We start from the raw sequence: 12,946 nt of genomic DNA, 5'->3' as shown, positions 1-12,946 counted from the left end.
GAATGTAATTTTGATTACTTTCACACACTATTTAGTTACTATAGTCTCAATAATAAAGATAAAGAATGTAGAATCATAAAATTTTAAAGTTTAATTAGCCTTTATGAGAAGAACTTTGTTACTTCTTTGTCTTTCTATATTTTAGAAATAGTGTCTGATGGAGTTCTCCTCTACCAGGATTGAAGTGAGCATGATTTTGTTACTTTAGTATATATCATTTCCAAAGGAAACAGAGACATCCTTATTACCATTAGATTTTTTTTTATTTATTCACTTTAATCTTGCCTTCTGCCACTCTCCCATTCAAATATTCCTACAATCTTTCCCCTATATTCCCTTCCTCTTCTCTGATGAAGTACTGGGCCCCCCTGAGTATGCCATACCCTAGCACATCATGTCCTTTTGGGTCTGAGTTAAAACACTCAGGATATTTTCTAGTTTTCTGCATTTGCCTGCAAAACTCACAATGTCCTTTTTCTTAATAGCTGAGTAGTATTGTGTTGTGTAAATGAACAACATTTTCTGTATCCATTCTACACTCATGGGTGATCTGTTTTGGGGGACTCATATCACCTGATATACATTACCAGAATGGTGATCCAGTGTCTGTGAGATCTCCAGAATCCAGGTAAAATTGAGAATGCTGATCTTCCTACAAAACTGCTCTACTTCTCAGCATCTTCCAGCTTTTTCCTCATTCAACAACAGAGGTCAGCACCTTCTGTTAATTGGTTGGGTGAAAATATCTGCATGTGACACTTTCAGCTGTTTGTTGTGTCTTTCTAAAGGCAGTCATGATAGTTCCCTTCTTGTTAGATCGTCATACCCTCAGTAAGTGTCAGGCCTTGGGGTCTCCCCTTGATTTGGATCCCATTTTGGTCCTCTTGCTGGACCTTCTTTTCCTCAGGATCTTCACCATTTCCATCCCTGCAATTCTTTCATACAGGAACAATTATGGTTCAGAATTGTGACTGTGGGATAGAGACCTCATCCCATACTTAATATCCTGTCTTTCTGCTGGAGATGGGCTGTACAAATTCCCTCTCCCCACTGTAGGGCATTTCATCTAGGGTCTCTTCATTTGATATCTGAGAGTTTCTCACCTTCCAGGTCTCGGATACACTCTGGAGGGTCTTCAGAAAGCCCTACCTACTGAGGTTGCCTGTTTCTATTCTTAATGTGGTCCCTCGGGACTTTTGTCCTTTCCTCCACCCAATACCAGATCATGTTCCCCTCTTTTCCCTGTACCCTTTCCCCCTTTCCCAACTGTGGTTGTTTTCTTCTCTCTCCCAAGTGGAACTGAGGTGTCCTCACATGGACCCTTGAGCTTGTTGAATTTTTGAGTACTATGGACTGTATCTTGTGTAACTTCTATATATTTTTGGCTAATATCCACTTATTAGTGAGTACATAACATGCCTGCCTTTTGGGTCTGAGTTACCTCACTCAGGAAGGTATTTTCTAGTTCCATCTATTTGCCTGCAAAATTCAGGATCTCCTTGTTCTGTTCAGATGATTAGCATTCTGTTGTGTAAATGAACCACATTTTCTGTATCCATTCTACTCACATGAGACATCTGGGTTGTTTCCACTTTCCAGATAGTATAAGTAAAACAACTATGAACATAATGAAACACTTGACCCAGTGCAAGGTGGGGCATCTATTGGGTGTATTCCCAAGAATGGCATTGTTAAGTCTTCAGGTAAATCTATTTCCAATATTCTGTGTAATCTCCAGATTGATTTCCAGAGTGTTTGTACAATCCCACCAGCAATTGAGGAGTGTTCCTCTTTCTCCACATCCTAGCCAACATGTGCTGTCTCCTCAGGTTTTGATCTTAGCAATTCTGGTTGGTGAAAGGTAGAATCTCAGGATCATTTTGATTTGAATTTCTCAGATCACTAAGGACTTTAAACATTTCTTTTATTGCTTCTCCTCCATTGGAGATTTCTCTGTTGTGAATACTCAGTTTAGTTCTATTACCCCATGTTTTGATTGGGTTGTTTGGTTTTGTGGTGGTTAGTTTCTTGAGTTCTTTATGTATTTTGGATAATAACCCTCTATAGGATCTGAAGTTAGTGAAGATAGTTTTCCCAGTCTGTACTTTTCCGGTTTATCTTATTGACTATGTGTTTCATCATACAGAGGCTTCGCAGTTTCATGAGGTTCCATTTATCAATTTTTGAGCAGAGAGCATGAGCCATTCAAGTTCTATTTAGGAAATTTCCCCAGAGTCAATGAGTTCAAGGTTCTTTCCTACTTTCTTTTCTATTAGGGTCAGTGTATCTGATTTTATTTCGATGTCCTTGATTGACTTGGACTTGAGCTTTTTACAAAGTGAGAAATATGAGTCTATTTTCATTTTTGTACATAGAGACAGTCTGGTAAACAATCACCACTTATTTAAGATTATTTATTTTATCCATTGTATATTTTTGGCTTCTTTGTCAAGATCATGTGTGTAAATGTGGAGTTTTATTTGTGGGTCTTCAATTCTATTCCATTAATCAACCTGTCTGTTTCTGTACCAATACTATGTAATTTTTAATATTATTGATCTGTCGTATAGCTTGAGGTCAGGGATTTTGATTCCCCCAGTTGTTCTTATGTTCTTAAGAAATATTTTCACTATTCTCTTGGTTTGTTTGTTTGTTTTAGGATTTTGGGTTTTGTTTTTTTTGTTTTTTTGGTTTTTGTTGTTTTTTTTGTTTTTTTGTTTTGTTTTGTTTTGTTTTGTTTTTTTTTGTTTTTTTTGCATTTTCAGATCATTTTGAGAATTGGTTTTTCCATATCTTTGAAGAATTGTGTTGGGATTTTGTTGGTGATTGCACTGAATCTGTAGATTGCCTTTGGTAGGATGGCCATTTTTACAATGTTATCTCTGCGAATCCATGAAGATGGGAAATCTCTCAATTATCTGAGATCTTCTTCATTTTCTTTGCTAAGATACTTGTAGTGATTGTCATGCAGATTTTTCATGTTTGTTTAGAGTTACTCCAAGGTATTTTATATTATTTGTGACTATTGTGACGGGAAATGTTTTCCTAATTTCTTTCTCATTCTGTTTATCATTTGTATAAAGGAAGGCTACTGATTTATTTGAATTAATTTTCTATCTTGCCACTTTGTTGAAGTGGTTAATAAGTTCGAGAAGTTCTCTGGTAGAATTTTTGCAGTCACTTATGTATTCTATCATATCATCTGCCAATTTTTATCCCCTTGATCTCTGCTTGTTGTCTTACTGCTCTAGCTAGCATTTCAAGTACTATATTGAATAGTCATAGAGAGAATTGGCATCCTTTTCTCGTCCCCAATATTAGTGGTATTACTTCAAATACCTTTCCATTTAATTTGGTATTGGCAGTTTGTTTGCAAAAAATTCCTTTTCCTATGTTTTGGCATGGGTATGGAATTCCTGATCTGTTCAATACTTTTTTTTTTTTTTAGGTTGAAAATAAATGTTTATTTCCCAGCATGTAAAATTATACTCTGTCTATATATTCGTAAGACTTTCACACCTACAGTCCTCTGTACTTCAACATTTGCCTTTATTTTTTTTTCTTAAAGTATTGTTAAAAAAATATGGTCAAATGCTTTTTATGCAACTAAGGAGATGGTCATGTGATTTTTTTCTTTGAGCATGTTTATATGGTGGATTACAATAATGGATTTTGGTATATTGAACCAACCTTAAAACCCTGGGATGAAGCCTACTTGTTTGTGGTGAGTGATTGTTTTGATCTGTTCTGGAATTAAGTTTTCAAGAATATCACTGAGAATATCAATATCAATATCCATATCCATAAGCATGTTTGTTCTGAAGTTCTCTTTTATGTTTGGGTTCTTCTGTGGTATAAGTGTCAGAGTAATTTTGGCTTCATAGAATGGATTAAGTAGTCTTTTCCTCCTATTTCTCTTTTATGGAGTAGTTTGAGTAATTTTGGTATCAGGTCTTCTTAAAGGACTGGTAGAATTCTGGACTAAATCCTTCTGGTGCTAAGCTTTTTTTTTTTTTTTTTTTTTTTTTTTTTTTTTTTTTTTTTTTTTTTGGTTGGGAGATTTCTAATGATTTCTTCTCTTTCCTTACAGGATATGGATTGTATCTGTCTAGAAAGTCATGCATTTCATTTAGATTTTCCAGTTTTGTTGTGTATAGGCTTTTGTAGTAAGATCTGATGATTTTTTTAAATTTTCTCCAATTCTGTTGCTATGTCTTTTTTTGTTGTCACTTCTAATTTTGTTAATTTGGATTTTGCCTCTAGGTCCTTTGTTAGTTTGACTGGTGGTTCATCTATCTTGTTGATTCTCACAAAAAAACAGTTTTTGTTTTTGTTTTATTTTTTTGTTTTTTTTTATTCTTTTTATTTCTCTCTTTGTTTCTATTTGGTTATTTTATTTATGATTTTGGCTATTTCCAGCTACTTATTCCTCTTGGGAGAGTTTGCTTCTTTTGTTCTAGAATGTCTCAGGTGTGCTGTTTATTCACTAGTGTAATATCTCTGCAGTCTCTTTATTTGTGCCCTTAGTGCTATGAATTTTCCTGTTATCACTGCTTTCATTGTGTCCCATAAGCTTGGGTATGATGTGTCCACATTTTCATTAACGTGCAGGAAGTTTCTAGTTTCTTTGTTTCTTCCATGACCAAGCTATAATTGATAGAGAGTTGGTCAGTTTCCATACGTATGTTGGATTCCTGGTGCTTTTACTGTTATTGAAGACCAGCCTGATGCCATGGTTGTCTGATAGGGTGCACGGAATAATTTCAATCTTCTTGTATCAGTTGAGGGAGGTTTTGTCATCAGTTATAAGTTCAATTTTGGAGAAGGTTGCATGAGATGCTGAGTAGAAGGTGTATTCTTTTGTTTTAGGGTGAAGTATTCTGGAGATTTTTGTTAAATCCATTTGGTTCATAACTTTATTAGTTTCACTATGTCTCTGTTTACTTTCTGTTTTATTTACCTGTCTATTGGTGAGAGTGGACTTTTGAAATATCCCCCTCTTATTGTGTGGGGTTCAATGTGTGTTTTGAGCTTTAAGTAAGGTTCATTTAAGAATGTGTGGGCTCTAGCTTTTGGGGCATATATATTCAGAATTGAAACTTTTTCTTGGTGGATTTTCCCTTTGTTTAATATGAAGTCTCTTATTCATCTTGTTTGATAACTTTTGGTTGAAAGTCTATTTTATTGGATAATAAAATGTCAACACCAGCTTGTTTCTTTGGACAATTTGCTTGGAAAAACTTTTTCCATCCTTTTACTCTGAGATAGATCTGTCTTTGTTAATGAGGTGTGTTTCTTGTATGGAACAAATTGCTGGACTTGTTTCCATATCCAGTTTGTTTGTTTATATGTTTTTATAGGTGAGATGAGTCCATTAATATTGAGAGATATTAAAGTCAAATGACTGTTGGCTCCCATTATATTTGTTATTTTAGGTGGCTTTATGTGTTTAGGGTTCTCTCCCTTTTGCTTTGTTGTGAGATGCTTAATATTTTTTCTTTGGTATAGGTACCTTCATTTTGTTGCAGTTTTCTTTCTAGGATGCTCTGTAGGGCTGGATTCCAGAGAGATACTGTTTGAATTTGCTTTTGTCCTGGAATACTTTGGATTCTCCATTTAAGTTGATAGACAATTTTCCTGGGTATAGCAGCCTGGGCTGGCATTTGGGCTCTTTTAGTGTCTGTATGACTTCTGACCAGGCTTTTCTGATTTTCATAGACTCTGCTGAGAAATCTGGTATAATCTGATAGGTCTAGCTTTGACCATTTTCCTTGCATCTTTTAATATTCTTTATTTATTCTCCATGAAGAAGATTTACATTTCTGGTCTCATTTGTTTGGTGTTCTATAGGCTTCATGTACCTTTATGGCCATCTCTTTCTTTAGGTTGGGGCAGGTTTTTTTCTATGATTTTGTTGACAACATTTTCCAATACTTAGAGCTGCAAATCTTCATTTTCCTTTATTCCAATTATTATTAGATTTGGTCTTTTCAGTGTATCCTGAATTTCTGGATATTTTGGGGTAGGAGTTTTATGTTTTGAATTTTATTTGACAATTTGTCAATTTCTTTTATGGTATTTCTACACCTGAGATTATTCCTTCTTTCTCTTGTATTCTGTTGGTGATACTTACATCTGTAATTCCTGACCTCTTTCCTAGGTTTTACATTTCCAGATTTGTCTCCATCAGTGTTTCTTTATTGCTTATACCTCCACTTTTAAGTCTTGGACTGCTTTATACAGTTCTTTTGCCTGTTTGTGTTTTCCTGTATTTCTATAAGGGATTTATTTGTTTCATCTTTTAGGGATTCTGCCTGTCTATCTGTGTTTTCTTGTATTTCTTTCAGTGATTTACTTATATCCTCCTTGAAGTAGTGCATTATCTTTTTGTGACAGGATTTTAGGTCAACTTTTTTAATTTTCAGGTGTGTTGGTGTATTTAGGACTTCCTGTTGTGGGAGAACTGGGTTCTAGTGATGTAAAAATATATTGGCTTCTGCTGCTTATGGACTTGTATTTGCCCTGGCTATAATAGATCTGGAGGCATTCAGACTCTTGAATCTTCTTAGGAGCAATCAAGGTATTGACCCGTGTGAAGCTTTCCTCCAGGGGGGACTACAGACAGTGGTTTCTGTTTCTCTGTGTGCAACATAACTCCATGGAGACATTCAGTCTTTTGTGTCAGTTTCCTTGAAATGACCCAGAGAATCCAGAATTTCTTCAGACTGTGGTGCCAATTGCACAGTTGCTTTGTGTAAAAAGGAACTCCCGGAATGCCTTCAAGCTGGTGTGCCCTGCGTGCAATGGTTCTTCTAGGATGTCTTTGGCTGTGCTCTCAGATGACCTGAGTGCAGCAGATATCTTAGGATGCCTCAGGTTGTGGTATCATTCTCTCAGTACAACACATCTTTGGGATGCCTCAGGATTTGGAGTCTTCTGAGGAGCACAGTAACTAGCAGTCAGTCCTAGTAGAAAGGCATGGGCATATGAGGAATCATATTCTGTAGGTAGGGACTCTAAGCTGTGATGTGTCCCAGAGACCACTGTGTTCCCAGTGGCAGCTTTGAGACTTTAGGAGAGTTCTTAACAAATGTTCTGCATGTAGTATATCTTCTGTTATACCTCAGGACATGCTAGTCTTCCAGTGAGTAGCATATTTATGAATGCTTAATCTTAGAGCTGGGACATTGGAGTTCTCTTAGGAAAACACTGCCCCCACCACCCATGCCTTTGACAATGAGTTCAAGGCTCTTTCCACTTTCTCCTATTAGATTCAGTGTATCTGATTCAATGATAAAGTACTTGATCCACTTGGACTGGAGCTTTGTGCAGGGTCACAGATATGAGTCTATCTTCATGTTTTTACATACTGATTTCCAGTTATACCAGCACCATTTATTAAAGATTCTTTCTTTTTTCCATTTTATACTTTTGTCATTTTTGTGAAAGATCAAGAATGTGTAGATGTGTGGTTTTATTTCTGGGTTTTCTATTATATCCATTGATCACCCTGTCTGTCTCTGTACCAGTATGATGCAGTATTTAAGCACTATTTCTCTGTCAGAGATGATGATACCCCCTGTAGTTCTTTTATTGTTAAGAATGGTTTTCTCCGTCATTGTTTTTGTCATCTTTGTTGCCATCCTCATCTAGTCATCCTCATCATCCTCATCATCATTGTCATTGTTGTCATCGTTGTTGTTTTTGTGTTTGTTTTACCATAGAAATTTGGGGGGGGGGTTGATGGATATTGCATTGAATCTGTAGATTGCCTCTGGTACTATGGCCACTTTTACTATGCTAATTCTACTAATCCATGGGCATGGGAGATCTCTCAATTTTCTGATGTCTTCTTTGAGTTCTTTTTTGAGAGGCTGGACGTTATTTTCATAAAGATCTTTCATTTCTTTGTTTAGAGTTACCCCAGGAAATTTATATTATTTGTGACCATTGTGAAGGGTGTTTTTTCCTAATTACCTTAAAAGTTCGTATCCCCTTGATCTCCATTTGTTCTCTTTTTGCTCTAGCTAGAACTTCATGTACTATATTAAATATGTATGGGGAGAGTGGGCATCCTTTTCTTGTCCCAGATTTAGTGAGAATGCTTCAAGTATTTCTCCATTTAAGCTGATATTGGCTGTTAGATTGCTATATGCTCTTTTTTATGTTTAGGTATGGACCTTGAATTCATGATCTGTCCAATACTTTTAACATGAAGGGGTGTTCTATTTTGACAAAAGCTTATTCATCATCTAAGGAGATGATTATGTGATTATTCTTTGAGTTTCTTTATATACTGTAGTGAAATGTAGTTTTTTCCCCATCTTTATTAACTTGAGTATTTCTTATTTACATTTTGATTGTTATTCCCCCTCCCAGTTTCCAGGCCAACATCCCCCTAACCCCTAAGTCTCACTTTCTATATGGTTATTCATCTCCCAATCCTCCCCCCATTACTACCCTCTCCCAAACAATCACATACATTAGGGGTTCAGTCTTGGCAGGACCAAGGGATTCCCCTTCCACTGGTGCTCTTACTAGGCTATTCATTGCTACCTATGCAGTTGGAGACCAGGGTCAGTCCATGTATAGTCTTTGGGTAGTGGCTTAGTCCTGGAAGCTCTGGTCGGTACGCATTGTTGTTCATATGGAGTGTCAAGCCCCTTCAAGCTCTTTCAGTCCTTTCTAAGGTTCCTTCAATGGGGATCACGTTCTCAGTTCAGGGGCTGCTGCCATTCGCCTATGTATTTGCTGTGTTCTGGCTGTGTCTCTAAGGAGAGATCTACATCCGGTTCCTGTCGACCTGCACTTATTTGCGTCATCCATCTTTTCTAATTGGGTGGCTGCATATGTATGGACCACATGTGGGGCAGACTCTGAATGGGTGTTCCTTCTGCCTCTGTTCTAAATTTTGCCTCCCTATTCCCTCCCAAGTGTATTCTTGTAACCCTTTTAAAGAAGGAGTGAAGCATTCACATTTTGGTCATCCTTCCTGAGTTTCATGTATTCTGTGCATCTAGGGTAATTCAAGCATTTGGGCTAATAATCACTTACAAGGAGTGCATACCATGTGTGTTTTTCTGTGATTGGGTTACCTCACTCAGGATGATGTTTTCCAGTTCCAACCATTTGCCTACGAATTTCATAAAGTCGTTGTTTTTGATAGCTGAGTAATATTCCATTGTGTAGATGTACCACATTTTCTGTATCCATTCCTCTCTTGAAGGGCATCTGGGTTCTTTCCAGCTTCTGGCTATTATAAATAAGGCTGCTAGGAACATAGTGGAGCACATGTCTTTTTTATATGTTGGGGCATCTTTTGGGTATATGCCTAAGAGAGGTATAGCTGGATCCTCACGCAGTTCAATGTCCAATTTTCTGAGGAACCTCCAGACTGATTTCCAGAATGGTTGTACCAGTCTGCAATCCCACCGACAATGAAGGAGTGTTCCTCTTTCTCCACGTCCTTGCCAGCATTTGCTGGCTCCTGAGCTTTTGATCTTAGCCATTCTCACTGGTGTGAGGTGAAATCTAAGGGTTGTTTTGATTTGCATTTCCCATATGACTAAAGATGTTGAACATTTCTTTGGGTGATTCTCAGCCATTCGGCATTCCTCAGCTGTGAATTCTTTGTTTTGCACTGAACCCCATTTTCTAATAGTGTTATTTGTCTCCCTGTGGTCTAACTTCTTGAGTTTTTGTATATTTTGGATATAAGCCCTCTATCAGTTGTAGGATTGGTAAAGATCTTTTCTCAATCTGTTGGTTGTTGTTTTGTTCTAGCAACAGTGTCCTTTGCCTTACAGAAACTTTGGAGTTTTATGAGATCCCATTTGTCATATCTTGATCTTAGAGCATAAGCCATTGGTGTTTACTTCAGGAAATTTTCTCCAGTGCCCATGTGTTCAAGATGCTTCCCCAATTTTTGTTCTATTAATTTCAGTGTATCTGGTTTGATGTGGAGGTCCTAGATCCACTTGGACTCAAGCTTTGTACAGGGTGATAAGCATGGATTGATCTGCATTCTTCTTCATGCTGACCTCCAGTTGCACGAGCACCATTTGCTGAAAATGCTATCTATTTTCCATTGGATGATTTTGGCTCCTTTGTCAAAAATCAAGTGACCATAGGTGTGTGGGTTCATTTCTGGGTCTTCAATTCTATTCCATTGGTCAATCTGTCTGTCTCTGTACCAATACCATGCAGTTTTTTATCACTATTGCTCTGTAATACTGCTTGAGTTCAGGGATAGTGATTCCCCCAGAAGTACTTTTATTGTTGAGTACAGTTTTAGCTATTCTGTGTTTTGTTATTCCACATGAATTTGCAAATTTTACTGCCTAACACTCTGAAGAATGGGATTGGTATTTTGACGGGGATTGCATTGAATCTGAAGATCGCTTTTGGTAAAATAGCCATTTTTACTATATTAATCCTGCCTATCCATGAGCATGGGAGATCTTTCCATCTTCTGAGGTCTTCTTCAATTCTTTCTTCAAAGCCTTGAAGTTCTTATCATACAGATCTTTTACTTGTTTGGTTAAAGTCACACCGAGGTATTTTATAATATTTGGGACTATTACGAAGGGTGTCCTTTCCCTAATTTCTTTCTCGGCTTGTTTCTCTTTTGTGCAGAGGAAGGCTACTGATTTATTTGAGTAAATTTTATACCCAGCCACTTTGCTGAAGGTGTTTATCAGGTTTAGTAGTTCTCTGGTGGAACTTTTGGGATAACTTAAATATACGATCATATTATCTGCAAATAGTGATATTTTGACTTTTTTTTCCAATCTGTATCCCTTTGATCTCCTTTTGTTATCTGATTGCTCTGGCTAGAACTTCAAGAACTATATTGAATAAGTAGGGAGAGAGTGGGCAGCCTTGTCTAGTCACTGTTTTTAGTGGGATTGCTTCAAGTTTCTCTCCATTTAGTTTAATGTTAACAACTGGTTTGCTGTATATGGCTTTTACTATATTTAGGTATGGGCCTTGAATTCTTGTTCTTTCCAGGACTTTTATCATGAAGGGGTGTTGAATTTTGTCAAATGTTTCTAGCATCTAATAAAATGATCATGTGATTTTGTTCTTTCAGTTTGTTTATATAATGGTTCACGTTGATGGTTTTCCGTATATTAAACCATCCCTGCATGCCTGGGATGAAGCCTACTTGATCATGGTGGATGATTGTTTTGATGTGCTCTTGGATTCGGTTTGGCAGAATTTTATTGAGTATTTTTTGCGTTGATATTCATAAGGGAAATTGGTCTGAAGTTCTCTTTCTGTGTTGGGTCCTTGCGTGGCTCAGGTATAAGAGTAATTGTGGCTTCACAGAAGGAATTCGGTAGCACTCTGTCTGTTTCAATTTTGTGGAATAGTTTGGATAGTATTGGTATGAGATCTTCTATGAAGGTCTGATAGACTTCTACACTGAACCCGTCTGGACCTGGGCTCTTTTTGGTTGGGAGACCTTTAATAACTGCTTCTATTTCTTTAGGAGATATGGGGTTGTTTAAAGGGTTTATCAGTTCCTGATTTAACTTCGGTACCTGGTATCTGTCTAGGAAATTGTCCATTTCTTGCAGATTTTCAAGTTTTGTTTTTATACACTTCTGTAGCAGGATCTGATGATTTTTTTAAATTTCTTCTGATTCTATAGTTATGTCTCCCTTTTCATTTCTGATTTTGTTAATTTGGGCAGACTCTCTGTCTCTTCTCATTAGTCTGCCTAATAGTTTATCTATCTTGTTTATTTTCTCAAAAAAAACAACTTTTGGTCCTGTTGATTCTTTGTATGGTCCTTTTTGTTTCCACTTGGTTGATTTCAGCTCTGAGTTTTATTATTTTCTGCTTTCTACTCCTCCTCGGTGAATTTGCCTTTTTTGTGTGTACTAGATCTTTTACGTGTGCTGTCAAGTTGCTGATATATGCTCTCTCCTGTTTCTTTCTGCAGGCACTCAGAGCTATGAGTTTTTCTCTTAGCATAGTTTTTGTTGTGCCCATAAGTTTTGGTATGTTGTACCTTCATTTTCATTAAATTCTAAGAAGTCTTTAATTTCTTTATTTATTTCTTCTTTGTCAAAGATATCATTGAGTAGAACATTGTTCAACTTCCATGTATATGTGAGCGTTCTTCCCTTATTGTTATTGAAGACCAGCTTTAGCCCTTGGTGGTCTGATAAGACACATGGGATTATTTCTACCTTTCTGAATCTGTTGAGGCCTGTTTTAAGACCAATTATATGGTCAATTTTGGAGAAAGTGCCATGAGGTGGTGAGAAGAAGGTATATCCTATTGTGTTAGAATAGAATGTTCTATAAATATCTGTTAAGTCCATTTGGTTCATGGCTTCTCTTAGTCTGTCTATGTCTCTGTTTAATTTTTGTTTCCATTATCTGTCCATTCATAAGAGTGGGGTGTTGAGATCTACTACTATTTTTGTGTGAGGTGCAGTGTGCGCTTTGAGCTTTAGTAAGGTTTCTTTTATGTATGTAGGTGCCCTTGATTTTGGAGCATAGATATTTAGGATTGAGAGTTCATCTTGGTGGATTTTTCCTTTGATGAATATGAAGTGTCCTTCCTTATCTTTTTTGATGACTTTTAGTTGAAAATTGATTTTATTCGATATTAGAATGGCTACTCCAGTTTGCTTCTTCTGACCATTTGCTTGGAAAGTTGTTTTCCAGACTTTCAATCTGAGGCAGTGTCTGTCTTTTTCTCTGAGGTGTGTTTACTGTAGGCAGCAGAATGCAGGGTACTCACTGTGTGTCCAGTTTATTAATCTATGTCTTTTTATTGGGGAGTTGAGACAATTGATGTTGAGAGATATTAAGGAATAGTGATTATTGCTTGCTGTTATATTCATATTTGGATGTGAGAATATGTTTGTGTGCTTTTCCTCTCTTTGTTTTGTTGCCAAGACGATTAGTTTCTTGCTTTTCCTAGGGG

Source organism: Rattus rattus, chromosome 2, assembly GCF_011064425.1.
Source record: "Rattus rattus isolate New Zealand chromosome 2, Rrattus_CSIRO_v1, whole genome shotgun sequence".
NCBI lineage: Eukaryota > Metazoa > Chordata > Mammalia > Rodentia > Muridae > Rattus > Rattus rattus.
This window is presented reverse-complemented; position numbering follows the sequence as displayed.